The sequence below is a fragment of the Rhinolophus sinicus genome, linkage group LG10 (genome assembly GCF_036562045.2).
Source record: "Rhinolophus sinicus isolate RSC01 linkage group LG10, ASM3656204v1, whole genome shotgun sequence".
In the NCBI taxonomy this organism is placed as follows: Eukaryota; Metazoa; Chordata; class Mammalia; order Chiroptera; family Rhinolophidae; genus Rhinolophus; species Rhinolophus sinicus.
Window position 1 is genome coordinate 93405993 of NC_133759.1, and position 27842 is coordinate 93433834.

The following is a 27842-nucleotide window of genomic DNA, read 5'->3' on the forward strand; positions in this document are numbered from 1 at the left end:
AACACAATTTTATGTAATGTGCAGTATAAAACTTTACCACCTTGTTCAGTTCAAAATTAAACCTCTCAATAGAAAAGGAGGTTTCAAAAGAATTTTTAAGAAATTTGGGGAGAATGGGAGTAATAAAAATAGACATGCTCATGAAACAATGTTGAACTCTGAAACCAGTCCCCAGACTCTTATAATTGCTAGCTAGCTATATGATAAAGTTTGGTATTTGCCGTTTCTTGATGATTTAATGTACACATTACATCAGCAGTAGATAATTCTACTCTTCCCCAATTCCTTTTTTCCTCCCAGGTTTTTTAATTTTTATTCAACTTTTTATAGGTTTTACAATAATGGAGCACTTTGAACTTGGGCATTATGCATACAGGTAATAAGCAGGAAAAGGGTTTGAAAAAATACTTACGTTGTGTCATAGCTCTCATGTGGGATTTGCTGGAGACACTGATTAAGTTTGGGGCTTCCATACAGGATGTGCAATGACTTTGTAGAGAAAGAGTGAATAAAATACGTCATTTGTTCAGCGTTTACCCTGCGTTCAACAATGGGCCACATGCTTTACATGCAGTATCGCCTTTAATATGTCTAAGACTCTGGGGAAAATATAATTCTTAATCCCATTTTGTGTTTGGGGAAAATACATTTCAGATAGGTAGAGGAAGTTGCCACAGTCACACAGCTAGTTTCTTGGCCTGGGTTCTCTGAAAAGCAGCACCGGAGCCAAGGGCAGGTTTCTGGGCGAGGATCCCCAGGAGCGGGAATGGAGGGACATGCATGGCGGAGAGAATGAGTATGTGGCTGTGTTATTGTGGACAGTACTAAGGAGTCTGTTGCTGGATCTTCCTAGAAGGAAGGATATTCTAAGCAGCTGTAGGAAATGCATCTCGGAACCATCCACCTCGGGAATGAAAGGAAAGCACTTTTTCATTAGCTGCGGACATACACTGACTGACTTCTAGCCTGCACATTTCTGAGTGCTGAGCGAGTTCCCACTGGGGTCTCCCGCTGAGGTGTCAGAGAAGTCCTGGGACAGGTACTTGGAACAGGTGTGCATCAAGGGCCCGTAGCAAGATTCTGTCAGTTTGCACCTCTGTGAAGCTGACTGAAGCTTGAAACGGATTGTTCTAACAGTGCCTGGAATGAGGGGTGGGCAAAGACGTTGAGTGGGGCTCATGGGACGAATGTGGTACCCTGGCTCCCATAGGAACCAAGGTTTGAACCCAAGCCGGTCTGATTCCCAGCCCTGCTCACGTACCACCATGCATTATTTTCAAAAGCAATATTACATTCATTAGATTTGCTCTTGTGGGATCTGTTTTAAGGATTTGATCATCTATCTTGACAGAAAAGAATGCCTTGCCTAAAATGTAGCATAGATGCAGTTACGCTCCAACCATTCTCAGTGTCTGCCTCCTTTTCCCTTCGTGCTGCTGTCAGTACCCATTTGGCCAACTCTTGTTGAGGAATGTGCATCACACATGGGACATATCCCTTCCTGTAATAATGTATCTGTTGCCGTCACAGTTTGCTGTGCGGTGATGGTGGAAGAAGCATGGAGTTTGGAGCCTGACCTGAGTTTCAAATACTCTTCTACCCCAGGTGGTGTGGTCTTGTGCAAGTCGTTTCCCTTCCTCTGAGTCTCAATTTTTTATTTGCCAAAGGGGAGCTACAATACCTACACAATAGGATTGTGTATAAAAGGGCAAAAAGGACGGACTGGGCGTGGGCGGGGACAGGATGAAACAAGCCTGTGAAACACCGGGATAACTGCCCTTCCCTCTGCCTTTCTCCCTTTGTCCTCTTCTGGATCTCTGGGTGACGGAAGCGAATGTATGGCTTTAATGCAGCTTCTCTCTGATCATGTTTGGCTTTAACTTCCTGGACTGAAAAAGGTAGTAAGTCACCGCGTGGCAAAGTCCACCATATCCTTTCAGACGCATCTCAGACGTCAGCGACTCTGTGAAGCCCTCCCAGACAGGATACCTCACAGCCCTCTCATTGCCCACATCCCCCTTTTCCCAGGAGCTCACCTCTATAACCCTAGTCCTTTTTTCTTCTTAATGGGATGGAAGGAGGACTATCCAGCAACAAGATGCCCCTGCTATTAGTAATAGGGCCCAAATAAATCCTAGGGAGTAGTCAATTTATCCTTTTCTTTATGATCAAAATCTCTATCCAAACTCAGAGTCTAGAGCAGTAGGAACTTGAGAGTGACTTCTCTGGCCTCGTCAACTTCTCCCCATGTGCCATTGATTATTGTGGCGCTCTCATCTGTGCCTCGGGGCTCATCACCAAGTAATTCCCCGTATGCACATACTATCCTGGGGTGGCCGAGATCCTTCCCCTCACGCTCCCCATAGGCTCTATAAATCTTCCTTTGCTCTCCTTACTCCCCCATCCCATATCCCTAGACATTCTCCACTTTCTAAGAATGTGTCTCCCCTGAAGTCCCAGTTTCCTTTGTGTCTCACCACTGCTGGGTGCTCACAGACAGGTCATCTTCTGCTCCTGGACAGAGGATCAGCTGTGGGTGTCTGCAGTCAGGGCGCCGGAACTCTGACCGGATTTCTCAGGAGTCTATGGCTTGGCCTCAGGGTAAACCATCTAAGAGAAGTTATAAAGATGAACTTACTGTCATTTTAACTATACCTTCTCATATTAAACATCTGGTTCTTTATCAGCCTTGACTTACATTACCAAAAACCAAAACACACACACACCAAACAAACAAACAAGCAAAAACAACAACAAAACAAACAGAATGGAAAACCTCCTTTCTGTCACCTTATTCTAGGTAAGTGCCCAACTCTAGGCAGTGAAAAATAAACTTTCGTGGCCTTGGCGCTCTCAGAGCACTTTGTTGTACCGTTATAGTTTTCTTTTTCCTTTAATTGAAAAATCAATCAAGATACTGACTTGCAGTGCAGTTGTAAGAAACAATGTAAATCCTTCTATGCTTTGCCTAGTTTCATTCAGTAGTAAAAGTTTTCAAAACTGTAATGTAATTTACAACGAAGATACTGACATTGTCACCACCCACCGATCTTAATTCGGACTTCTGACATTGCCTACTCATTTGTGTCTCGGTGAAATGACTTCTGTACAGTTGTGTGTGTCACTGGGCTGGGTGGGTATAACCTTCACGGGCAAGACACTGAGCAATGTTGACCTCACTGTAGTCCGTCGTGCTGCCCCTTCCCAGCCACACTCCCTCTTTCCTCCGTGTCCCCTGTCCCTCACTTCTGCCTCCCACTATCCTATCCTCCATTTCTAAAAATGTGCTCACTTCGAAAGGGTTCTGTACATTGGGTCATTCAGCATGTGACCTCTGTGATTGGCTTTACTTCCGTCTAGTTCCCTAGAGATTCATCCAAGTTGTCGTATCAGCAGATTGTTCCTTTTTATCCCTGAGTCGTCGTCCATGGTATGTGTGTGCCACAGTTTGTTTAGCCATTCATCCCTTGAAGAACATCTGGGCTGAGTCCAGTTTTTAGCTATTACAAATAAAGCCCCTATGAATATTCATGCACTGGTGTTTGTATGAACCTAAGACTTAATTTCTCTGGAATATACGAGGAGTGCATCAGTGGAATAAATTCCCAGGAGTATAACTTTGGGTCATAGGATAATTGCATGTTTAATTTTTTAAAAAGAAACTACAAAGCTGTTTTTCAAAAGTAGCTCTGCCCGTTTAAAATACCACCAGCAATGTACACGTGACCCTTGTCACCAGTTGGTGTGGTCACTGTTATTATTTTTTAAAATTTTAGCCATCGGATAAATGTGTAGTGTCACCTCATTGTGGTTTTATTTGCATTTCCCTAGTGACTCATGATGTTGAATATCTTTTCATTTGCTTATTTACCATCTGTATATCCTCTTTGGTAAAATGTCTGTCTTCTACACATTTTCTAATCCTTTTTTTTTTTTTTTTTTTTTTTTTACTGTTGATTTATGAGACCTTTGTCTCTTCAAGATACTAGTCTTTTGTTGGATATGTGGTTTAAAAATGCTTTCTCTGTCTATAGCATGTCTTTCAATTATCTTCACATGAAATTTCACAAAGCTAAAGTTATTCCTTTTAATGAGGCCCAATTTACCAATTTTTTCTTTTATGGCTTGTAGTTTTGATATCAAGTTTAAGAACTCTTGTCCCAGCCTCCAAAGAGTTTCTCCTTTTTTCCCTAAAACTTCTATAAGTTTGTTTTACATTTCATTGTGGTCCATTTTGAGTTAATTTTTGTGTAGAATGTGAAGTTCAGGTCAAGATTTAATTTTTGCCTGTGGATGTCCAGTGGTTCCAGTAAAATTGAAAAGGCTATCTTTCCTCCATTGAATTGGTTTTGTACTTTTGTCAAAAAATTAGTTGAGGATATTTCTGTAGATCCATTTCTGTAGGGGACTTTTATCAGTTCCCTATTCTGTGCTAGAAATCTGTGTATCTATTCCCCCAGCAATACCGCATGGTTAGGATTTCTGTAGCTGTATCGTAAACCTTAATATCAGATGGAGTAATTCCCCCTACACCAACTTCATTTTTCTTTGTAAATATTGCTTCAGATAGTTACGATTTCTGTAGCTATATTGTAAACCTTAATATCAGATAGAGTAATTCCTCTTACTCCAGCTTCATTTTTCTTTGTACATATTGCTTTATATACTCAAAGGTCTGTGCTTTTTTTTTTTTTTTTTTCCAATTCAATTGTATAATAAGCTTGTCTGTGTATATACAAAAACTTACTTGGAGTTTGATAGGCTTTGCCTTAAACCTATAGATGAATTTGGGAAGATTTGATACTTCTCCTATGTTTGCTATTCCTATCCATGAATGCAGTATGTTTTTTTTCCATTTAGCTAGGACTTCTTTACTTTTTCTTTACTCAGCATTTTGTAGTTTTAGTATACAGGTACTGTCCGTACGAGTTTATGCCAAAGTATTTTATAGTCTTTGGATTGATTGTAGGTGGTGGTGTGTGCTTAATTTCACTTTCTGTGTGTAAATTGTTAGTATATGGAAATGTAATTAATTTTTGTATGTAGATCTTAAAACCGGTGACCTTGATGAACTCACTTATTCTAGATTTCTTTTGTGTGTTTTTTTTTAAATAGATTCTTGAGATTTTCTACGTAGACATTGATGCCATCTATAAATGGGAATAGGTTCATGTCTTCCTTTGCAATCTGTCTGCTTTTTATTTCTTCTACTTTCATTGTTGTAGTAGCTACAAATTCCACTACTATGATCACTCTTAGGAGGAAGCATTCAGTCTTTTACCATTAAGTGTGACATTCAATATAGATGTTTTGTTGATGCTTTTTATTAAGTTGAAGTGATTTCCCTTTACTCCTAACTTTCTGAGAGTTTTTTTTATCAGGAATTGGTGTTGGATTTTGTCAAATGTTTTTTATCTGTGAATTGGTATGATCATATATATTTCTTTTTTCTTTTTTTTTTAACTTTTATTTATTTAAGTGTGTTTTTCCAGGACCCATCAGCTTCAAGTCAAGTGGTTGTTTTAATCTAGTTGTGGAGGGCGCAGCTCACAATGGCTCATGCGGGGATCGAACGGGCAATCTTGTTGTTAAGAGCACCGCGCTCTAACCAAGTGAGCTAACCGGCCGCCCCTCATATTTCTTGTTTAGCTTATTCATATAATGGATTACATTTTTTTTTTTTGAATGTTGAACCTGCCTTGCATACCTGAAATAAATCTCACTTGGTCATGATGTCTTAATTCTCTTTACATATTGTTGGAGTTGGTTTGCTAATTTTTTGAAGATTTTTGCATCTACATTTATGAGAGATGTTGGTCTGTAGTTTTCATGTTTTCTGATACTGTTTTTGTCTGTTTTTTGTATCAGGATAACACTGGCTTCATAAAATGAGTTGAGAAGTATTCTCTTATCTGTTCTCTGGAAGAGCTTGTGTAAAATTGGAATTCTTCTTTAAATATGTGTTAGAGTTCTCCAGTGAAAAGATCTGGGCCTGGAGATATATTTTTGAGGAGGTTTTAAATCATGTATTCAATTTATTTGGTTTAGGGCTATTCAGATAGTCTTGTTCATCTTGTGTTTTTTTAGTATATTAGTTTTCTATTCTGCTATAACAAATACCACAAAATTAGTGGTTTAAAACAATAGAAATACACACACACACACACACACACACTCACTCACTCTTCTGTGTGTCATACTGGGCTCAGATCAGGGTGTTGGTAGGGTAGCATTCGTTTCTGGAGGACTAGGGAAGAATATGTTTTCTTGCATTTTTTAGCTTCTAGGGAATGTTTGCTTTCCTTGCTTATGGCCCCCTTCCTCCATCTGTAAAACCAGCAACAGTTAGCTGGATCTTTCTCACACTGCCATCTCTCTGGTTCTGTGACCACAACTGAGAAAGGTTTTCTACTTTTTACAAATCTGTGTGATTAGATTAATCCATGATAGACTCTCCATCTCAAGATTGGTTACCTTAATTATTAGTGCAAAGTTCCTTTTGGCATATAACGTAACATGCTCTTAGTTTCCCACGATTAAGATGTCGGCATTTTGGGAGGTCCATTATTCTGCCTACCCTAGGTAGTGTATGGTTTTCCACATATTGATCCATTTCTTCTAAGTTGTCAAATGTAATTGCCTCAGGCTCTGCAATGATATCCCTTATTTCATTCCTGGTATTGGTGATTTGTGTTTTCTCCATTTTTGCTTTTATCAGTTTTGCTAGAGGTTTATCAATTTTACTGATTTGTTTGAGGACCCAGCTTCTTGTTTAATTCATTTTTCTCTATTGCTTTTCTATTTTCAATTTCATTGATTTTTGCTTTTGTCTTCATTGTTTTCCTCCTCCTGTTTTGAGTTTATTCTGGTCTTTTTCTAGGTCCTTATAATAGGAAACTATGTTACTAACTTGAAACCTTCTCTCATTTGTAATGTAATCATTTCCTTCTAGTACTGCCTTAGCTGTGCCCCACATTTGGTATCTGTGTTTTGCTTTCATTTAGCTCTATGTACCATTTAAAATTTTCCTTTGAAACTTTCATTTTGACCCACTGATTATTCAGAAGTATATTGTTTATTTCCATGTGTTTAGAGAATTTTCTATTATCTTTTGGTTACTGATTTCTAGTTTGATTCCATTATAAACAGAGAATACACTCTGTACATAATCAATTATTTTAAATTTGTTCAGGTTTGTTTTATTGCCCATGACTATGTTACATCTTGGTGAATATTCCATGGTCACTTGAAAAAATGTGTATTGTGCTATTTTTGGGTGGAATGTTCTATATTTCTCAATTAGATTGTTGTTCACATTATTCTATATCCTTGCTGGTTTTCTGTTTAATTCTGTAAGTTATTAAGAGGGAGTGCTAAATGCTATAATTGTGGATTTGCCCAGTTCTCCTTTCACCTTTTTACTGTGTTTCCCCTAAAATAAGACCTAGCGGGACAATCAGTTCTAATGCATCTTTTGGAGCAAAAATTAAGACCCAGTCTTATTTTACTATACTATAACTTCCGGTCTTATATAATATAACATAAGATCGGTTCTTGTATTAATTTTTGTTCCAAAAGACGCTTTAGAGCTGATTGTCCAGCTAGGTCTTATTTTTGGGAAAACAGGGTAGTTTTTGTCTTATTTATTTTAAGGCTCTATTGTTTGGTGAATGAATACGTAAAATGTATATTCAGATAATAGGATACTATCTGGCAATGAAAATAAATGAAGTTCCAATATATGTTACAATATGGATGAACTTTGAAAACATTATACTGAATGAAAGAAGCTAGTCACAAAAGATGATATATTCTATAATCCAATTTAAATGAAATTTCCAAAATAGGGATATCTGTAACATGGAAAGATTAGTGGTTGTCTAGGACTTGGGAGAATAGAAATTTGGAGGAATAGGAACCAAGTGATCTGGAATTTTTTGCGGGGTAATAAATACGTATATTGAATTTGTTTTAAAATTGATTTTAGGATGGATATACAACTTTGAATATACTAGTAATTGTGATTATGTACTTTAAAAGAGTAAAATAAATGTGTATTATATCTTAATAAAACTGTTAAAAATATATAGAAACTTTCAAAAATTAATACATTAGTGCTTAGGTATGCTATTTTATACTTATTTTATTACTTGCTTTTCATTTGTTTCCTGTTGTTTCTTTTTTTTTTTTTTTTGCCTTCCTACAGGTTAGTTGAACTTTTTTTTTTCTTAAGAATTTTATCTTGCTTGTTATAGTGTGTTTGAGTGTATCTTCTTGTACAGTTTTTGTACTAATTGCTCTGTGTATTGTTACACCCAGAAAAAAAATAGCCTTGTAACAACAGTCTACTGTAATCAGTATTTTACCGCTTCGAATGAAGTGTGGAAACTTCGCTTCTATTTTGGTCCCTTTAACTTTCCCACTTTAAAATAGCATTATCTTGAGATTGTACATAAACAAAAAAGCCAAGGAAAATGGAGACATTTCAAAAGATGTGACATAGGAAACTACATGTATAAATAAATACTACATGGCTATTCAAAGGACTACGGTAGATCTATCTACACCACAATGAGAGGATGATCGTGATATAGTAAGTGAATACATCAGAGGTGCCAAAGTGTTTATATAAAATGAGCTTCCGTATTTGTTTACATACCCACTATGGCATGAAGATTTAAGATAATCCCTAATGATCCCACCTCCTGGTATCCACATCCTGTGTGTAATTCCCTTCCCTTAAGTATGGTAGGCCTCGTGACTTGCTTCTAACCAATAGTATATGTCTAAGGTGGCAGGATGTCACTACAATGATTAAGACACAAGAAATTGTAACTTTTATCTTGCTAGCAGACTTACTCTAGTGACTCTGTCCTCTAATAGCTTTGATGGAGCAATCTGCCATATGTAGAGGTGCACATGGCAAGGACGTCCAATAGCCCGCAAGGAGCTCAATCTTCCCAACTACCACATGAGCTTGGAAGTGGATCCTACCCCAGCTGAGTGTCAGATGAGACCACAACCCTGACCAACACAGCCTTGTAAAATACTCTGAATCAGAGGACCCAATTAACGCTTCCCAGATCCCTAACTCATAAAAATTTTGCGGTAATATGTCTTGTTTTAAGCCACTAAGTTCGTAATAATTCTTTATACAGCAATACATAACTATTATACCCAGTTATTATTTATATTAGTGTGTGAAGTGGAAAAGTGTTCATTTTTTACTTGATACTTTTCTATGAGGTAAAGATTTTCACAATAATATTACTTTTGTTCCACAAATAAATATATATACAATCATATATATATATATATCATATATATATACAAGATATATATGATATATGTTATACATATGCCATTGACTGTATGTATATTTGAATTTCCACTTGTTTCCAATTTGCACAGCCCCATATTGGAGCAGAGCAGTCTCCAAATGATGCATTGTCATACTACTGGCAAATAAATGAGGGGAAAAAAAGCTACAGCAACAATCGTTGTTCACATGAGAGTTTTATTAGGTTAAGTGATGGTACAACTTAGTTAGCATGCTAATCAACCTAGAACCAAAATAAACAAACCTCTCCTTCTGTTTTAGTGCCTCCAGTAAGCGAATAAAAACAGAAACAGAAAAAGCATGAAAAGGGATATGGTTTTTATACTTTCTCAGAGTGTTATCTCCTGGAAATGTCATAACATTAATCATTATCAGGGAGAAGAGAAATATGTCCAGCATATCAGCAGATGTCTCTAGTATGTGTGTACGTGGATATATGTGTTTCTTTTTAAATTTATTTCTTTAGAATAAGATGGGCAGCATTAGTCATCTTTATTTCTTATAAAAGCTATTCTTTTTGTTATTAGAAATCCAAGAATGATTATTATTCTTGTATCTAATCATTTGGTATCTTCATTTTTCCCTATTGCAATAGTGCTTTTCTGTAATCATACCTGTTAGAACAAAATCCTAACTTTTAAAAAGATAAATTAGGAACTAGTAAATTATTTAAAAAAAAAATAATTGAGCAAATTGTGAGGGAGGGGGATATAAAGATGGGTTCTGCTGGTAATTGAGAGATTTTTTTAAAATTTAATTTTATTAAATTTATTGGGGTGACAATTGTTAGTAAAATTACATAGATTTCAGGTGTACAATTCTGTATTACATCATCTATAAATCCCATTGTGTGTTCATCACCCAGAGTCAATTCTCCTTCCCTCACCATATATTTGATCCTGTTTACCCTCTTCTACCATCCTTTCTCCCCCCGTACCCTCTGTTTTCTGTATCTATGAGTCCTGTTTCTTTCTTTGTTTGTCTTGTTCCTTTGTTGCCTTCAGTTTTATATCCCACATATGAGTGAAGTCATATACAGCGTAGTACACAAGCTTTTAAATAACGTTTATTCCAGGAACTCAAGAAAAGCTCACTATTGCATATGTTTATTTTTGCCCCCACAATCTCCTCTTACAAACATTTATAGTTCAAAAGAGGCAAAACCATGTTGGATTAAATGGTATTTTTCTATCAATGCTCTACATGTTTCAGCAAGTAAAATGTGATTTAATAGTTCACCCAAAGGCCATATCCATTGCTTTAATTTTAATTTGTTACAAAGTTTTTGTGCAATTGTTAACAGTATTCCTTATATAAGATTCATTAATTGGGTTAGATTTTCTAGATTTGGTAGGTTTTAGCTATTTCTGGTGAAATCGAAGGGTTTTGACTGCTATTGCAAATCCAGATTTCCTTGATGTCAGAAGAATTAAGTGTTGGATAGAAAGTAATGTGTAAATCTCCCACTTCCACCCAAGACTTCATAAATGAAAATGAAAGATTGGCCCATAGGATGTCATGCTGAATAATATTATTCTGCTGTGGGTGGTGGTGATAAGTTATTTTGACAAATAACAAATCACAAAAACCATTTCATTTGTGATCTAAGGATTTGAAAATCCTTTTAGTACTTAGTAAGCCCTAAGTAAATACTGAATGCATTGATTCATGTCTTCATTTCTTAGTTTAACACAATAAAAAAGTAAATGTTTCCATTTTAATGATGTAAGGGATAAAAATGTACATGATCTTTTCCCTCTATTTAGAAATAGCCTGTGTCTTCCCACAGGCAAATAACATAATATTTCTTAAATATTGAATAAAAAAGAACCAAAGTGTAATTTAAACCTAATCCCTATGGTTTCAGACCCAGCCCTCAGCAAAAAGCATCATAATGAATGATATATAAAGTATTCCATGGAAATCTTAGATGATAATTTATTATGATACATTAGGTCTGGAACTACTACATAAAATCTCTAAAACCATCAGGCCACATTTAGAAATATCTCAGGGAGTCATCTAAGGTGGAATATTGTTTGACTTCCTGGTCCACTTGCAGACATTTAGAGTATAATTTAAACCTCTCTTAGAAAATGCACAAATTTGCTTTTCATTACGTATTAATATGACCCAAATTGCTCTATAACCATTAGCAATTTAGTTGTATTATTTAAAGTGTGCATACATAAAAACATGCTTAATATTTTTGTTTTCCCTTGTATAAAAAAGCTTGTGTAAAATATTAATGAATACAATGACCCCAAGCCCTTTTGAAGGCATTCTTATTTCATATTATATTATTTTATTGAGTGTTAATTAAAGACTGCTAGCTAATTGTCCCTTGTTAAGATGACATATTAATGAAATTTTCCCCTGGACTAGATAATAGCTAAACTTTATATTGGAGAAATTTTATAAGCCTTTCTAGTTATATGAGAATATAGCTAAATTATAGTGTCCACATGAATTCAGAGTGAATTCCATGGGAATTATTTAGGTGCAACAAGTCTTATACTAATTGTACTAACTTGGATTAGCATAATGCTTGATATTTTTCATAGCTCTTTCTTATCCCAGTTCACATTTGATTTTCACAATATGCCCAAGAGGGTGGTAATATGGGTATTATAATTTTTAATTTGTAAGTCCCCTGTTGAGTTGCAGTCTAAAAGGAACATGCCTGATACCGAATTCCATTTTACAGATAAGGTTCAAGTGTATTTATTAGACTTTTTCCTTGTGTTATTCTGGTTTTATGTCGCTGGGGTATACACTAATCTATGACTTCTTTGCTTTTGATTGTGTTCTCTGGCTATTTTTTATGCCAGTATCCAAAAGGACCTATGAATACATTTTTCGTTAAAGAATTTGATTTTGACTTTAAAACATGTCTTCTTAGGGAATCATATTGAGTCAGCAAGCATCCAGCCTGCTGGGAATAACAGGTATTGTAATAATATAGCCAAGTGTGAGATCGTGATTGTTTCTGGAGCACATTCTGGATTTGATTGATTGTTTTGCCTTCTTGCCTTAGCAAATTTAAAACATTTTTCTGAACCTTCATCTTCAAAAAGGAGATAATGTTAATTAATTTTTTTATTCAGCTCTGGAATTAAATGAGACAATACATGTAAAGTATGGTACAGAATAAGCATTGAATAAATGTCACTTCTGTTCCTTCCTATCTTCTTTAAAATGTGTTTTAACCCAGGAAGGAAGAAGATATGTGGAGTATTGTTTAGAGAAAGTATTTTACACCTATTTTTCTGTAATCCAATAAAAAGCAAGGAACCTGCTGAGAATATGTATACCTTTCCCGTATAAATCAGTGAACAAACTTGTTTTTAATTTTTTGGCAGACTTATGAAACCAATTAGCTTGGTAATACATATTCTGCTTTAATGGGCAAGTAAATAATTAATGTTATTGCCTTTTTAAATTTAGCTTTCCAGTTATAAATTAACATAATTAAAAGGGTAATGTTTCAGTATGTATTCTACTAGCCAAATTTAAATCAAGCAATTAAACTGTAGGTTTTCTGCACCAAATGAGCTCAGCTCATAATGACACAGAAAACAGACGTAAATTTGTTTTTCCATGATCAGGTTCATTACAAAAACATGAAGGAAAATACTGGCAGTATGTGTAATCAGATAAATTATTCCAAGTACCTCTTACATACTTTAAATTGTTTTTCTGGGTCTTGTACCTTAAATTGGGAACTGAAACACTGTCTTCTTATTCTTTCTCCTGAGGAATGATCTCTCTGTGCAAAGGATCACTTAAGATTTCGTCAGTGCTATTGTGTCGGTAACTGCAATGATCCAAGTCTCTGCAGATGATTTACTTAGGTGTAGGGACAGGACGTCAAAACCAGAGTTGAGATCATTTAGATGAAAGGTTAGCCATTTTACATGAGTTGATTTGAAGGCTAGCTGTGTAAAAATTGAGATTGTGTCAAAGTAGTGATGGAGAAAAGGGGCCCTGAGGGGGTCACGACTGTGCTCTAGAAGCCATGTGAATGTAGAAAGATACAAAGTAGTAGGTTGTATTCTCCCTGAGATGTGAAGCAGGTGTATTTTTCCCCTTTGAAATCAGCTCCGTGGAGTACTATCAAACAGATTTTAATGTAGGACAATATATTTTGTGACTACATTGTTCCAAGCTAAATGAGTAGAAAATGGGACCTGCTATGTGGGGATAATTGAATTGCAGACATTTTTAATCTTCAAGAAATACTGGTATGTAATTAAACACGTACTGACTAATCATCTATATTTAACTGCTCACCATGTTGAAGCATACTACTAAAAGAAAAATTCTGGAGCACATTAGGATGGGCACATGTATCACATAAATGTCTTTTTGGAGACAGATACTACTGATTCTCTTTCTTGTCCACTAATATGTCCATGAAGTTAACCCCCCCTTTAGTGGTGTTGAGTATATGAAAACACAACATTTTGACATGTATCTTTAATTTGTTCAATCTTGAGGGATACATTGTTTTAGTGTATCCAGTGTCTTAAGGATGAAATACTCAAATTCTTTGTTGGGGATTTTTGGAAAATGTGCATCCTATTGCTTATGCTTTATTTTGATTGGAGAATACATTTCTTCCCCTTGATGTTTGATCTCGGTGTTAAAGGGTACTTATCAGCTTAGGTCCAATTAAAAGTGTTTCTAAAGGTGATATATGATCACTCCACTTTATTTTTCTGCCCAGCATTATTTCTTTCCAGAGTCGTTGCCTATTATTTCCTAATATCTGTTATGAATCCTTAAAAGAAAATAATGTTGGCAATTACAACTAACTTACAATATTTATCATTCTAGGAGACAGGCAGTAGCTGTCTCATTACCCCACCAGCTTACATTGGAATAAGTCTGTAAGTCACTGGTTCTAAATCTTATTTTGGATCAGCAGCCATGTCCCTCTCCTTAGGAAAATGCAAACAACAACACATTTTGCATAAATTGTAGAGGATTCATAGAACCCCTAGCAGCTCATCCATGGTTTCAGGTTAAAACCTCTGTATTAGTTACCAAGATTAATCACTCATAACTTGAGGGAATTGGTATGATCCACAGATGGAATTTCTACCTAGTCTTATGGCCTTTCCTAAGCAAAATGTATTGCTTTTATTTAATACCTTTTGCAGAGCTGTATAGCTACAAAAATGGTTAGAAACGCATAGATAAGAGGGTTGATCAAGTTCACTATTTAGCTTCACTGTAAGGGGGTCAGGTCAACACAGGGGCCAATAAAAATCACCACAGTTTATTATTTTAGGTCTGTATTACTCTTTCCGAGACATGAAGAATCCATAGAGAAATGGGAAGTTTCAAAAATGGCTCCAAAAATTCTACTTACTTCTGTCTAACAATGACAGTAACGCCAGGTCCTCGGTGAATGTAGGCAGTGGAATACTGGTAAACCAGTTCTCCAAAAAGAAAAGCCTTGTTTTAGAGCATTTGCCAATGTTCAGAATATACCGTTTCCCCGAAAATGAGACCTAACCGGAAAATGAGCCCTAGCATGATTTTTCAGGATGCCATCCCCAGAACATAAGCCCTAATGCGTTTTTTTTTTTTTTTTTTTTTTTTTTAGCAAACTTTAATTTAAGACCTGGTCTTATTTTCAGGGAAACATGGTAAATACTTCCAACACATCTGATTTCCTGTTACCAGTGATTTAACAACCGGATGAAAATTTAACATGGGGCTCTTGCTAGCTGGCTTCAACATACCATGATCAGTCTTTAATTTCATCGCTCAGTCATCCCATAGTCGTTTTCCTTCTTGTGAAGTAAACTCCTCTTCTTCTGGACGCATTCTTTCTTCTCTCTTCTCCCTTCATGTCTTGGCTTCATCCTCTTCCTTTCGGCCCCCGTGTGGATCTCAGTCGTTCAGTTTTGTTTGGTTCTTCTCTGATTCCTCTGTGGTAGGGATAGTGCAGTGGAGAAATGGAGTGGGATTGGGAGTTGGGGTGGCCATGCCAGCCAGACGCCTTGCTCTTCCTTTAACTTTAAAAATAGCTTCATCAGACAGAAAAAGCAGAGAACCATATGATTTCACTGATATGTGGTATATAAAACTGAAAACAGCAAAAGAACAAGACAAATGAAGAAACAAAAATTCATAGACACAGGCAATAGTTTAGTGGTTACCAGAGGGTAAGGAGGGAGGGTGGTGGTAGATGAGGGTAAAGGGGGTCAAATATATGGTGATGGAAGGAGAACTGACTCGGGGGCGGGGGGGTAAACACACAATGTGATATACAGATGATGTAATACAGAATTGTACACCTGAAATCTATGTAACTTTACTAACAATTGTCACCTCAATAAACTTTAACTTAAAAAAAAAAAAAGCTTAATATGTTTAAAGTCCCTAATGTAGCTTGCATGGTGCTGTGTGGTCTCATCCCAATTTTTCCATTGTAATTGGTTATAATGCTCTATCCTGAAGACATGTAACTCATCCATCCATGTAGGACTTCTTTAAGTTCCTTGAAAGAACAGTTTTTCTCATCCAGGCTCTTCTGCATGTAGTTTCTTCTGCCTAGAAAGCTCTTCACATCTCTTCCCCTCTTCTTATGTTTTCATTCAGAGAAACACTCTTCAGCCTCAGATCCCATGGAAGCCCCCCTCTCTTTGATACCCAGGGTGAAGAGTATCCCTTAGTGATCCCACTAGGCCTTGTATGAAAAACCATTTATCGCCTGGTGTCAAGACAGTAACAAAGTCTTTCAAAGTCACTCCACGTATATTTGCCAAATAAGGAGCCACAACTCTTAAAGATACCTACAGATTAGGAATCAGAAGATCTTGCATCATTTGGGGTATGTCAGAAGATCTCTAAGACTTACATAGTTTTCTTCATTTATACAATATTGTGAGTTTCTGTTCCTGCATTATTGGGAGGTAGCAATTCACCTGTAATATTTAATATATTCCTTTGTATCTGATTTTAAGACATAGGAAGCAGCACAGTGCTGTGATTACGAGTGTGGACCCCACAGTCAAACCAACTTGATTCAAATCCCAGCATTGTTATTTGGACAAGTTGCTCATTTTCTCTACCTGTGAAGTGGAGATTATCATAGAACCTTCCTAATAAGTTAGTTGGGAAGAAGAAATGAGTCAACACATATGAATGGGACTTAGATTTTATAATTACTGTTACTGATTATTTTTCTCTGTTCACTGACTTCCCTAAAGCTTTATTATATTTCTTCCTTTGCATTTATAATAGCCATATTTCTACTTTAGCTTATTGGTACTAAGTTCCTATTCCAAATAAGCCCCAATATCATCTTGTAAAGAAATTAAGACTATATTTTTCACTCAACTTATAATTAAGTTGATTATTAGCGTCAGCATAATGAATCTCAGAAAACATGAAGCAGTTTTTTTGTTCTCCCATTTCCTCTCAGAAATAAGCTTTTTTCATGTACGTTGGCAATTTTGTTCTTCAAATAAGTGTTCTCTCCCCAATGTTCAAGATAACTTTTCAAATTAATAAAATGAATTCCATTCCAAGGAGATAATTGTAATGTTTTATTTTGAGAGTAATATCCAGTAATTTTTAGAAGCTGGAGCTTGTCATAATACCATTTAAATATAAGTAATATTCTAAGTACTTCAGGAGAGTGGCTCCGTTGATTCCAACCCTGCTTGAGAAGTGAATTTAGCTCCCGGTTGCCAGCTTACGTACGTCGTGAGGATAAATATGTTGTTACGTGTCCGAGATTTTGGATGGGGAGGGAATAATGAGTCAGAGCATTTACATGAGAAAAACTTACTAGAAAATATGGTTGCAGAAAGGAGGATAAATTTCCAGTATAAAAGGAAGAAAGCAGTTACTTTCACCTCCCTGGAACACAGCCGGGCAATGAACCTAAACTTCTCATGAATGAGAAAAGAGAGCCCACCTCATGCACAGTCATCTCCAACTCTGTTTTCATCTCTCTTTTTTGGGGAATGTGGAGTAAAGGTCATACTTTCTGTCTCCAATATGCTTAGGACCATGAGGCCGGAAGGAGCACAGCGCTCCACAGTATTAGAAAAGTAGCAAGTATGTCCGCTGCATCTTGAGTAGGCAGGAGTGGATGGTACAAGATGAGACTGGTGGAGTAGAGGCCAGTCTCGGGAGGTCTTCTAAACCATGGTAAGATTTTGGGATTTTATTCTAAGGGCAGTGTGAAGCCTCTGGGAAGTTTAGACTGAGGAGGGGAAATGGTTTGCTTTTAGAAGCTCATTCCTGCTGTGTGGTAGAAAATGGATTGGAGTCAGCTGGAGACGAATTGATTGGAGACCAGTTGGCAGGCTATTATGATGATCCAGGTAAGTGAAGATCTGCTTGCAAGGGCTCAGTCTAGGCCAGTAGACGGAGCGCTCGCCATCATGGCGGAGGCATTGCAGGTGAGCTTCTTGGTGACAGCTTCACGGCCTTCTCAGTAAGATGATATGTTGCTGTTCCTGTGAAAAGACATAGGAAGAAAAAGCAACCACTGCTTATCCTTTACAGTGTGTGTTATGAGTGTATATGTCTGTGTGCGTCCATGTATTGCACAGGTCAAGTGTGTAATTTTTGTCAGAAGTTTGTTAGTTAAGACTGGATGCTAGAGGTGTAGCATTTTCTTAAAGCTTTCCTATGTGCTTGTGAACTAGGTCGAGGATATACTCATTTGTTTTCCTTTTTAATAAACCATTTTCTCTTCTTAGAAATTTGTCAACTTAGAACTTTCAGTAAGTGAGATGTAAAATTAAGATAGACGTTTTTGGATTTTTACCAAATGGTTCATGTAAGTTCATGAGCATTACTTGGTGCCAGATGGCTAAGAACAATTATCGGGCCTTTCTTTCGACTTGAATGTTTCAGAGAACTTTATGATAAGTGACTAATTTAGCTTCACATTTGTCTGGTGAGAAGGGAGAGGGAAAAATAATAGCAAGCCATCTAAGGCACATTTATGTAATCCACAGGGCTCTTGGACTCTGAATCAATATTAAATAGTAACTTTGCCTGTGCAATGGTGGGAACCCGACGATGTGGGCAGACTTTGGACCAGCAAACCTGCATTTCCCAGTACTTCATACCTAGACTTAAATAATTGTTATTACGGTTCTGTTTGTGTTTCTTTGTTTTGAAAATTGAAAACCAGGGTGCTAGACCTGACACATATAGTCTTTCTCCTTGCAACAGCCTAGGTTTTATTCTTTTATAAGCATGAACAACTGAGACCAGAGGAGTAGGCTTAAGTTCTTAGAGCAGGAATTTGGTTCAGTAGGTTGAATGACTCCATAGTCATTGCTTCAAAGTGAAATGACAACTTTCCTGTCCTTGTCCCCACGTGATGAAGCTGTTCCTTTTCCTACCCGGACATTTTGCCGGCCTACAATGTGTATCCGTGTTGTTTTATAAACTCTTCTGTAATCTACCTCTTGATGGGGCTAAATATGTTTCTAAATCTAATTTAATCTTTCTGGTTTCTAATGTAATTTCAATGAAAGCTTATTTCCAATGCAGTAGTTTTGCAATTAGAGTGGAGTCTCAGTTTATATGCATTTAATTTATGTAAATTCAACTGTACGTGCATGGCAAATAGAGAACTATTTAAACAGTGCAGAGGAGTCTGTCCTCATTCCATGCAATGAGCACAATGCCCACAGTAACAGGGGAGGCTGGATTCTGTTTCTGTCCCTGTCTCAGTCCTTCAGCCCTCTTACGGGGTGGATACTTGGCCTAAAGGAGTGATAGTCTGTTGTTTAAAAATACTTACTTTTCACACTGCAAGACCTCTAAGATGAGTCTTCACTTGTCAACCAAACAAACAACTGTCTGCTACAAAACGGAAGGAAAGGATTTTTTTCCTTTGGGGTTATCTATTCATTTAACACTGAATGAGGACGTGAGGACATATGCAGCAGCACTGATTGAGGTACTAGAAATACTACTGGGAATAGAGGGAGGTATAAAAAATCCCCTGCCGTAACAGAATTGACAGCTGAGTGGCTTTTGAGATCTACAATGTCAGGCTGAACGTGCTGCCTTCCTAAGATGTTTTTAGAATAACATTGGTTATGTGTGATTTTCCACTTTAGGTGTTGATTTTAAAAATTAAACCCCTCTATACAACCACTTTGAACTCATTTTGGCAGTGTCTTAGGAAGCTAAACACACTCATATGTTATCATCCAACGATCATGCTCCTTTGAATTCACTCAAACGAGTTGAAAACTTAAGTCCACATAAAAACCTGCACACAGATGGTCACAGCAGATTTATTCCTAATGGCCAAACTTTGGAAGCAACCAATAACCTTTCGGTAGGTGAATGGATCAATAAATTGTGGTACATTCAGACAATGGTATAGTATTCAGTGCTGAAAAGAAATGCGCTATGAAGCCATGCAAAGACCTGGAGGAAACTTAGATGCATATTGCTAAGTGAAAGGAGCCCATCTGGGAAGGCTACATACTGTATGATTCCAACTATGTGACGTTCTAGAAAAGACACAATTATGAAAAAAATAAATAGCAGGTCATGGTTGCCAGGGCAGGGGAGAGATGAATAGATGGTGCACAGGGGGTTTTTAGAGCAGCGAAACTGTTCTGTCTGATGCTATTAGAGTGGATACATTTGTCAACACGCGTAGAATGTACACCAAGAGTGAGTGCTAAGGTAAACTGCAGACTTGGGGTGAGTGTGATGTGCCAGTATAATGGTTCACCAATTATAACAAATGTACCACTCCAGTGCAGGCTGTTGTTGGCAGAGGGGGCGTCGTATGTAGGGTCAGAGAATATATGGGGACTGTATTTTTTGCTCAATTTTGCTGTCAACCTAAAAATGCTATAATAATCAGTCTATATAAAAATAAACCCCTCCTTCCCACAAACCACAGCTTGTCCTGTGTCTTAGATATTCTTACCAGTTTTCTGATAATAGGTATATCGCAGGTTTGTAGTTTTGCTTAGATGGTAGAAGTGTTTGGTAAGATGCTATCTGGTGTGACTTGGTCGTGAAAGATGAGAACTGGGCATTAGAGACCTGGTCTCTTGTCGTCCATCTGACCCCAACCACTTCTGTGCCTTTAGACAAACCACAGCCTTCTCATCTGCAAAATAATAGGCTTCAACTGTCTGACTGCTATGGCCCAGTCCAGTTCTTTTCTTTGAAATATTTTTAACTGTGTGATTAAGACTTTTTCCTAAATGTTTAACAGTAGTAGGATAAAATCCTTTCAATGTAATGAATTGTGTCATATTTTTTATTCCTCTAAAAATGAAAATATTTAAAAATATATAGATTGACTACTATCCTGTGAGCTTCCACATAGGGAAGATTCCTAGAATCTCTTACATAATTCTTCAGGCATTGTTGCAAAAATCTTAGAGTTATGGTTAAAGTGCAAATATTTTATACTGTGTGACACTTTTGCTTGTAGAGGTTATTTTGGAGAAAAGGTATTCAATGTGACCTAACAGAGATAAAGGATAGTCATTGCATTTTCAATTTTTATAATGTTTTACTATATAATGTTATACTTTCAACATTAAGGAAATGGTATATTGAATAATTGTGTGCCTACCACCCAGTGTTAGTAAATCCTAAGGTTTTACAATATTTGCTTCCCAGTTGTTTAAACAAAATATTGATGATTAAATCCTCACATGGAGAAAATTATTTTTAAAATAAATTTTCCATTTCTGTCTGTAAATAAGTCACACATTTATTACAAGAAAAAATTGAAAATTGAAAAGGTCAAAATAGTACATAACCTTACCACCTAGATAAAACTGTTATTACTGTTTTTATAAACTTGCTTTATCATACAATGTATATGTGCTTGTATCTGGCAAATAGTTTTTAAAATTTTCCTTAATAAAATAAAAAGAACATATTAAAGTAAAACGGACATGTTAACGGAATGTACCCACCCATAAGCCAGCTGCACGAGCTACCAGTGTATCGGCAGTCCTGTTTTAGACATTGCCCAGCCCCGACGGGAGCTAATTCCCCCCCGTAAGACCATGTCTTCATTAAGTGTGTCAGTATTCATCTCTAAAAGGTGACTTTTTTTTATAAATACAACAATGCCATTATTATACCAAAGATATTAATTATTTAGTCCTATCACATATCTAGTCGCTTTTCAAATTACTGATTGTAATTCTTCTTTTTCCATCTTGTTTGTAAATCAAGACCCAAGTAAGTTCTGTCCTTTAGAATTGACTTTCATGTCTCCTAAGTTTCTCTTAATTCATAGGTCGTCCATCACTCTCCATTATTTTCCTTGTAATCTACTTGTTGAAGGCAATAGGGTTGTTTGTCCTGTAGACAGTCCCATAGTCTGGATGTTATTGATTGCATCCGTGCGATGCAAATTTCTCAGTCACTGGCATTTCCTATAAGCAAGCAGATTTAATTCAGGTTGCATGCTTTTTGCCAGACTGTTTTATAGGTGAAGCTATGTGCGTCTATCAGGAGGCATGTGAAATCTCTCTTCTGTGGTGTTAACAACTACTGATAATTATTACCTAGATCTATTTCATTAGGGATCACAAAATGCTGATATTCAAATTTTGTTAATTTGTTTTTATATTTGGTAAAAAACTCCTAAAAATGGAAACTTTCTTTCATCAGTCCTTGATTATAAGTCACAAGGAAAAGCAGAGCAAAAGCTTGATTTTCTTTTATTTACCATTTTTCAAAATGATTTGATTCTCCAGAACTCCAAAGGTGACCGATTTTCTTTTTTTCTTCTTAGTATCATTATAAACCCATTGATTTAAATACATCTGTAGTGGTTTAATCGTTTTCAATTATTACTCTCATTGATGCTCTAATTTTCCCATCCATAATTTGCAATTCTCTCATTATGTGTGTTCTTGAGTTCTTAGTCTATTTGCATTTCTTTTTCTTTAAACTTCCTGTTGATATCCCTTGCCTATTTTTCTAGACAATTATTGATGATTTTTATTTCTATCTTTAGAATATCTTTATATATTAGGAATATTAACACTTTGCTCTTAGGAAATGAAAAGATTACCCCCCTCACAAAATTACATAAGCAACGTAAGAAGATAAATAATAAACTGGGAAAACATATTTACATTTTTTTTATCACAAGGAAGAGTTCACAGCTTAGCAGGCAGTGGTTGGAAGCCGAGATGGCAGGCTCAGACTCTTCTGGCTGCCAGTCAACACTATATGATATTGTACAACTTACTTGAACATTCTAAGCCTTCCCTTTTCCCATATACAAAATGGGAATCCTAATAACACTACTTCATTAGGGTATTGGGAGCATCTCATGAACACACACAAGCTCAGCACAGTGCTGGCATATATAAGCTAAATAAATCATAGTTTCTGAGACTCTTCTTATTTATTACCGATAATGATGATAATCAATTGAGCTTTCATTACCACTTTTACCCTCAGATTATTTGGGTTTCCCCAACACATCAGTATGTCAGGAGACCTGATAATTCTCTAGGCCAGCCTTTTGTGATTGCTGCCATAGAGTCAGCAAAGAAATGGCATAGTTTTGTTTGGACATCACTCGGTGAATGGTGTTATATATACCTGATTTATTTATGTCCATGTACAGGCATTATGTCTATGCCTTGGCTCTTAAAGTGCATCCTTACTCTGTGCCTCAAAGAAATAAATGTGGTACATTGAGTTCGTGCTCTCAATGACTTGGCCTACTAGGCAAGAGATAAATGTGTTATCACACGTATTACTGTTTTTTACCCTCTTATGTATGTAAGAGACAGTGAAGGTGTTACTATGCCCACTTAATAAAGAAGAAAATTCATAGCATTATGAATTAATAACATACATGCATTTTGTTAATTGAAACATACCACCATTGTATTAAAATTATCCTCACAAAGAACCCTTTGAGGTAGGTATTATTAGGGTTTCTGTATTGCAGATGAAGCACTGAGGGGGTTAAATAACATGCCCAAAGGTAGAGATAGTGGGTCGTTGAGCCTGGAATCAAACCCAGGCAAGGATCGAATACTTTGAACCGGTATTACCCTTGGAGTGTGTGGTAGGGAGGCAGAAAAGTGTCCTGTTGGCAGTCTCCTGGGATAACAGGGTTTTGCTGAGCGTGCTCCTCATGTGTTCTCAGCGGTGGAATATTGTGGATCGAAATTACATGTGTGACTGCGTAGGAAATTAGGGGCCAGTGTTTTGGGGGTCCAGTATGCTTTCTAATCATTTTCTTTATTGTGTTGGAAATACATAGAAAACTGCCACTTAAAATGCCTGTGGTAATTTAATCACTGGCCTATCTAAGCCTGTGGCCCAATTCTGTCCCCACAATCCGAGATTAGAACCGGGTGGTGAACTCAGCTATTGTCTAGGTTTGAGGCAGCACAGAACCCCCACTGTCTTGATTTGAGGCCAGGTGGCACAGCATGGTGCCACTGTGAATTCTGCTGGTGTCTACGTGGCATGTTGGTTGACAGACAAGTACGGAAGTTTATGAGGAGTGATGACTAACTGTGTGAATCATACAAAGCAGATGTATTTACAGAACTCATGTACACTTGCTATTGTACACAAGTACTGCTTTTCTGGCGACAAAGACCAATTTCTTAATGCGAAGGGTGGACCTGTGTTTGTAGATACCTGAAATAGCACATGTCAGACCTAGAGGGATAGTGAGTGAGTGTGTACGGGGAAGATGAGGGTGAGTATTGTTCCTTCCGCAAACACTAAGTTTTAACATCACGTCTCTGAGCCACTGTTGTCAACTGTCTGCACATCGTCAGGATCTGACCCCCTTTATGAAATGTAAGGTAAACATTTCATTAAACAGCAAAGAAGACTACAGATCGGCCATTAACCCAGATGCTAGGAAATGCTCCAACATTCCATTAAAGTGTGCAGTGACTTTTCTTCTACAGTCCCTTTGATTTCACCACTCAATTTAAATGGCTAACGAGTTAAGGAAATAAGGTGTTGATACACTGGCAAGCGATCTGTTGTCTAAAAGTCACTAGGTGTTTTCTAAAATCCTTAAAATCCAGGGCCACCAATTGTCTTTTGCTATTCCCTAGCAGTTCAAGTGTTTGGTGTCCAGACTAGAAATGAATAGACAGGAAAGTTTTTAATATTGAACCCAAGGATAGTGATTCCAGTTTCGGATGATCACCTAGATTCCCTCAGTATTTTACATGTCACGGGCCCAGCATTGTTTCTTTAATATCAACCAGTAAGAAATGTAATTAATATTGTGCAAACCAAGACCCCACCACCAATGGTGACTTGGCTCACTATCTCTGCTGCTCAGGAAGCACGTGTTCCAGTGAGTGGTGTGGCCTCCTCTATGGCTTTGGGAGAAAACTGCCCTTTTCTATCTGGGTGCTTTCACTCTCATTGGCAGAGACTGAGCTGGACCAGTTTTCACAGTACCATTCTTAGGAGGTGGAATTCTTCCTGGAGTTCAAACTATGGCATTTCCAAGCCTGATCAGAATCAGGTTTAAGTAGAACTAGAATCCAGGAAAGAATTCATTGTGATTTTCAGAGTGGGGACACCCCCACTCCAGTTAAGCTCCAGGGTTGGTTCTGAATTTTAACTCTGTCAAATTCTACTTATGTGATTTCAAGCACTTAATGTCCCCAAATTTCACCTTCCTTATAGGCAAATGGATGTAGTATACGTATGATAAAGCATCGCTGGCAGTGTGGATGCAGTGTGTAGGCGTGTGAGGCACAGCCTTGGATGTGTGGTACACGCGGCGTACCTGTAATCCCAGTTCTCCTTCAAATGTATTGTAAAGTCCTTATACGATGTTTCTCCAGTTCCCAGTAGACCAAACCCTGTTGGCATAGATTGAACTTATAGTTCATCTTTTACTCCTGGCACACTTTCTCTTAAAAATCCTAAGGTCCATTATAGAGTTCCTGACTCCTTTCTCCCTGGTCATGGCCTCTCTGGACACCGGCTTCTCTGGGGGTGTGTCCAGTGCATTTGCAGATCAGTGCAGTGCCTATGTGAGCTTTATACTCACAGGAATCATTCAGTGCAGCCCAACCATCACTGAGGTGTGGTTCCCACGCTGCCATCAGAGAAGCCACTAATTGATACCTCTTGAAAAATGACATATTCCCTGATGCGTTCAAGGCTGGCCGACAGGCAAAGGTGCCACCACCTCTATGATTAGCACTCTGCTCATGTAGACACTGTGATTGAAGATGTATGTCGTTTCTGGAGACTTATTCCCTTTGATAGTATTCCTATTTTCTGTTTATTTTGCCTTCTTACCACATTAACCCAATTGTAGTTTTCAAAGATCTCTGAAAAGTGAATTTCTGAAGTTTTCCCTCTTGGCCCAGTGCCCTCTATACCCTATCATCCATGTGGCATCTTGTTAATGGACAGTGTATTTGGTGGGTTTGGTGAATAACTTCCTGTTATTTGCTGAAGGAGGGATATAAACCAGGATCAACTCAGAAGCAGTGTGTTACTGGGGATGGAGTGAGGGGCAAACTAAGGAAATAACCTTGTCTCCTGAAAAAAGCAAGAAGTACATAATTTTCTCTCTATTTCAAGCAAAAATTAGGGTATTTATATAGGCACAGCTTATATCACTTATTTGGTGAATCAGCAACTTGTAGGAGTTTGTCATGCCTTCCCATGTCTGGGCAGAAGTTAGGAAGTTGTAAAAGATAAAGAAAGAACTGCTGGAATAAAAGCTTCACGAGGGTAGGAATAAAGTCTTTAATGTTCTCTACCACATCCCCGGTCCTTAAGAAAATGCCTGGCACATATTATGTACTCAGTAAACATTTGTTAGTAAATGCATTCTGAGCAAGTCCTTCAGTGACTTAGAATGGATTGTAAGTTTTTCCTGATGCGTCTTAACTTTTTATTAGGTTGTGATGTAACTGTAACTAAACCTGAAAGGTAGGTGACATATTTTTATGTTGCTATTACTGAACATAGACAGTTTCTTAATATCATGTAGGACAAAAAGAAAGAAAGAAAGATGCATTTGGATAGACTGGAGACTTGAATTCTCCAAGCAGTCAGCACAATTTCTTTAATAAGTCCATATATCATTGTGCTGAATTACAGCATTGTTTGCTTTCAGAGTTGTGTTTCTTGGCTTTGGGATGCAGGAATAATTGTAGACTGTGGTTTGATTATTATCAGCCTGCTGTAATACTAGGGCCAAGATCATCCTCAAATTGCCAGGCATCAGCAAGAGGACAAGAAATGAACCAGAAAACCTAAGTTTCTCATGTTACAAAGTTCTGCCATCCGCCTGCAGATTGTGGGGGCATTTGGGGTCGTGATACTCGTCTGATCCTGGGGGTGGTCCAGAGAAAGTTGCCCAAACTCACCAAAGGCCTCCAAAGCAATGTTATATGATGCAAGACAGAAAAGAGTTGGACTCTGGCGGGGAGCGAGAGGCAGGTAGATAAAATTATGTAATGTCATGCAGAATGTAAGCTTGCAACAATAAAGATAAAAAATTAAGAGCAGCAAACATTTGTTGAGTATTTATGTCATGCATAGTGATGAATAATTTAACTGTGTTGCCTCATTTTATTTTCATAAGCATCTTAGAGGAAAAGCTATTTCTATCATCTCACTTTTACAGAAAAATCAGACACTTAGAGAGGTGCAGTGCCTTGGTCAGCGTTTCATAGTGGTGGAACCAGGATATGGAAACTGTAATTACCCCCAAACCTCTTTCTAAAACATTGCACCCTATTTCCTAACTAATCTCAGACTGTCAGAATAAGGGACCTTGTCTCATTGGGAAGGCAACACTGGCACAAGATATGATGAAACAGTGAGGGGAAAAAAGAGCTTTCCCGATAAAGGGAACTGTGAGTGCCTAAGCCTCAAGCAGATGTAGAGGCATGTTGGAGGAACAGCTAGACCAATGTGGCCGGAGAGGGATAAATGAGGGGAGAGGAGTGAGAGACAAAGACAGTGGTAACAGAGCTGCATCAGAAGTGGGCTTTTCGGTCATTGTCATGACTTTGATTCCAGGTGATGTGGAAGGCTTTTGAGGGAGGGAGTGTCACTGTCTTACTCAAGGGTCTAGTTGAGAGTGCCAGCCATGGCTTGGGCATGCCTTCTGGGTAGCGGTCTAGATTTATCATGATGCCTCAGATTAGGGTGACAATAATGGAGGAGGGACGAGTGATCAATTACTAGATGTGCTGTGAAGACAGTGCCACCAGGGTTTGCTGATGTCGTGGAGGATGTGGGGCGCATATGACAGAGAGGAGTCAAGGTTGCCTGGAAGGGTTTGGGCTGACCAACAGTGTGAACAGAATTGCCATTGACTGAAAGGAATAAAGTAGGAAAACTACCAGAGACAGCCAAGACAGTGGCCAGTGATAACAGGCACGTTTGGTCTCTTAGGAGCCCAGTGAAAACGTGTTTCAGGATGCAGTGATGCCATGTCCCCTGGTCTCATTTCAGCCGAGGCCACAGTGTTACACAC

The 27842-nt window shown here is 37.6% G+C and overlaps 1 protein-coding gene across 2 annotated transcripts in view; it reads left to right on the top strand.

Moving 5' to 3' along the window:
• SGCD (sarcoglycan delta) overlaps window positions 1–27842 on the top strand; it is an 827683-nt gene that overhangs the window by 289758 nt on the left and 510083 nt on the right. The gene's annotated exons all lie outside the window — the stretch shown is intronic.